Raw genomic sequence first — 3,846 nt, 5'->3', positions numbered from 1 at the left:
GTATATATATATGTGTGTATATATATATGTATATATATATATATGTGTGTATATATATATGTATATATATGTATATATATATATGTATATATATATGTATATATATATGTATATATATATATGTATATATGTATATATATATATATATGTATATATATATGTATATATATATATATGTATATATATATATATGTGTGTATATATATATGTATATATATATATATGTGTGTATATATATATGTGCGTATATATATATGTATATATATATGTGTGTATATATATATGTATATATATGTGTGTGTATATATATATGTATATATATGTGTGTGTATATATGTATATATATAAGATAGAGAGAAAGAAAGAGAGACCTGTGTTGATTCCATAGAAAACACTTTCGAAATAACAAGGAATAAACAACAACAACAACAATGTTCGTACTTCGTTCGCCAGTGAAAGTAAGTTGCTTATAGACCAGCATAATGAAGAATAGCAATAAATCAATAATTAGTAATCTATTAAAATGTTTTTTTTAATTTTCTGTTATGTTATTTTCCTTATATTTAATATTAATACTTTTTATTGTAAACAATTTCTATTATTGGTTTCATTAGACGTGTTAGAACACTGAATCTTGATAACAAAACAAATTTTAAAAAAAGAAAACAACCAAAGAATTGATAAACAGCCAAGTGAATAAACAGACAGGTGAGCTTAAGATTGTATCAGTCTTTAACTACACAACGCCAACAAAACAAGACATGAATTGTCTTCGTTATTCATCCGTTCTCTCTAAACGATGAAAGGAATTAGACAATATATTTTAATGTGCTACATTTGCAGTTTAACAAACAAAAAGGCACACACATATGTGTGTGCGTATTTATTTCAAACACACCACGTACATCAGAAACAAAACCAAATTTCAAACAATAAACTATGTTTTCATCTGTTTTATATGTAAACAAAACCGATATTTTATGTACTCATTGACGGTATACCAGATGTAGACAACCGAGTCTGTAGTATACCAGTATAATATCTTAGTGCTCGTTTGTTTGTTTGTTTGTTTGTTTTTTGTAGTATGTCATAAAGTGGTGTTTTGTGCCTGTGTTGGATAATATATTGAACTCTGACTTATGCAGTCTCGCTACAAATGAGATAAGTGAAATATGAGTGATATATAAATTGATGAAAAGTTATTTATCCCCAGATATTCCAGCAATGACAATCCAGTATTTTTCCAAATATAGGATCTCTCTTTGTTGTAGGTTTGTGACCAACTATCGAATCAAGAAGTACTAACGCTACACATTTTAGGCTTCGATCCCACATTGAGCAGGTGTCTTCTATCGTAACTTGAGTTTGGATAAATTCTTATGACTGAAAATTGGTCGACCGAGACTATGCAGATGCCCTCAGAAGGACAGCCTCTCCACTTCAATGGAAAACTTAATCCGACACCAGGCTTAACAGCTTCACCTGGCCTTTGAATGTTTGTAGCCAAGTAAACTATGATACAAACTCTCGGACCCGTTTTTCAGCTTTAAGATAACTTCCCCTCTTCATCACAACAGCCAGAGATGCTCTAGGAAGTCCATTTTTGGAAGCTGTTCCTCCTCTGAATAAGTGATAAAATATGTATCAAAACTGTCAGATGGGTTTCAAGAAAGGTTCGGAGAACTTGGTCGAGTACTTAACATGAAACAGATCAGAACATGCAAACTGATTCAACTACCCATGATGTTTGATGTATAGCAGGCCGTTAGTCCATCCATCCATCCAGCCATCTTATAATAAACTCATTGTGCACAAGAATCTGTCACCCGGTTTAAGACTGTTGCCTAACCTACCTAACATGTGAGTGTATTTAGCAGAGTTTACTTTACTTTATTGGAAACGTTCGTGCCATTATCCTGGTTTATCGAAAACCCATGAGCTGTGGCCAGCCTTGTTGCTGCTCTGCTTAATTTTTTCTTGTGAAAAAAATCCAACAAATGGATTCTCAGAATATTTAAAGATAGATTTCCCCTACGACGACGACGACGACTACAACATTCACAACGTGATGATATCAAGCACATTATCCAATGAGAAGATATGAATCTACAACAGGAGGATAGGAGCAAATATGATACACATTTAACACTAATATTGTGATATCTGAGACACAAATAAATGATAAATTTGATAAAATGAAGAGAAAAGCAGACATCAAGTTTCTCTCTCGAAAAGCGTGAAGCACGAATATCTTTAGTTGAGTAAAGAGATATTTCGATCTTTCACCCTTTACAACATCTCTCTCTCTCTCTCTCTCTCTCTCACCAACGCACACACACACACACACACACATATATATACAGGCGTACAAGCGACTCAAGCAATCAAATTCAAATCAGTATAACCATACACGAGCTCACACATACAAACACACATAGACACACACATATGCACAACTGAAGTCTAGGTGTAAAGTAACAATAAATTTGCTTTTCTTTATGTGGAATTTTCCATATGAAACCTGTGGTGTGTGTGTGTGTGTGTGTGTGTTTATGTATATATATACGTGTGTTTGTGTGTATATATATGTGTGTGTATACACACACACATACACACCACACACACAATCTATCTATACATACATACACACGCATATACATATACCTTTGTGTGTGCTTCTCTGTGAGAAAGCGCGCTTTTGTGCATCACTGCTTGACAACCGGTGTAGGTTAATTTACGTCCTTGTAATTTAGTAGCTCGGCAAAGAGGATTCGACAGAATAAGGGATTAGCCAATCAGCGATGCCCCAGCGTGCCTGCTGTACACTGACTGATATTTGTTTTTGAACTGTTTTAAACAGGCAACGCTTTTTTCAATGTATACCGATCAGACATACGTCTCTGGTTATCATGTTGGTTCCCTGTAACGAGGAGGCGCAATGGTCCAGTGGTTAGAGCAGCTGACTCGCGGTCATAGGATCGCAGTTTCGATTCCCAGACCGGGCGTTGTGAGTGCTTATTGAGCGAAAACACCTAAAGCTCCGCGAGGCTCCGGCAGGGGATGGTGGCGAACCCTGCTGTACTCTTTCATCACAACTTTCTCTCACTCTTACTTCCTGTTTCTGTTGTGCCTGTAATTCAAAGGGTCAACCTTGTCACACTGTGTCACGATGAATATCCCCGAGAACTACGTTAAGGGTACACGTGTCTGTGGAGTGCTCAGCCACTTGCACGTTAATTTGACGAGCAGGCTGTTCCGTTGACCGGATCAACTGGAACCCTCGACGTCGTAAGCGACGGAGTGCCAACAACCCTGTAATTAACGACGCTTTAGTTCCCTTGTTGCGGTATATACCAAATAAATAAAGCAATTAAATAAATGAGATGAATACAGTACGTGTACTCAGTGTAGATTTCTATTAATGACGTCATCAACATCAGAATCTACACCAATATCTCAGTTCACTTATTAAAACCCCCACAATCACTGCAGTTTTCATTACCACCGTCACCACCATCACCACCACCACTATCACCAACACCACCTACAGTAACACAATTATAAATAATTGCCTCCATCACCACCGACGACAACGCTATCATAAACAACTGTTACCACCACCACCACCATCTTCCCTACTACCACCGAAAGCACCCAGAATTATCACAACCAGCAGAAACAACACCTCAATTGTTTAAACCGCTACGACTGCAGTTGTCATTACTCTCACCGCCACCACCAACACCAACACCACCAAAACGATTGTCTCCCCCCCCCCTCCCGTCACGATCATCACAATCATCATTCCTGTCACCGCAAGCAATATTATCATTATAGTTGCCACCG

The 3,846-nt window shown here is 36.6% G+C and overlaps 1 protein-coding gene across 7 annotated transcripts in view; it reads right to left on the bottom strand.

Annotated features, from left to right (window-relative positions):
- The window catches only part of LOC106874846 (uncharacterized), a 719,848-nt gene that overhangs the window by 308,882 nt on the left and 407,120 nt on the right, over positions 1-3,846 (bottom strand). The gene's annotated exons all lie outside the window — the stretch shown is intronic.

This window comes from Octopus bimaculoides, chromosome 7 (genome assembly GCF_001194135.2).
Source record: "Octopus bimaculoides isolate UCB-OBI-ISO-001 chromosome 7, ASM119413v2, whole genome shotgun sequence".
NCBI classification, from domain to species: domain Eukaryota; kingdom Metazoa; phylum Mollusca; class Cephalopoda; order Octopoda; family Octopodidae; genus Octopus; species Octopus bimaculoides.
This window is presented reverse-complemented; position numbering and strand designations above follow the sequence as displayed.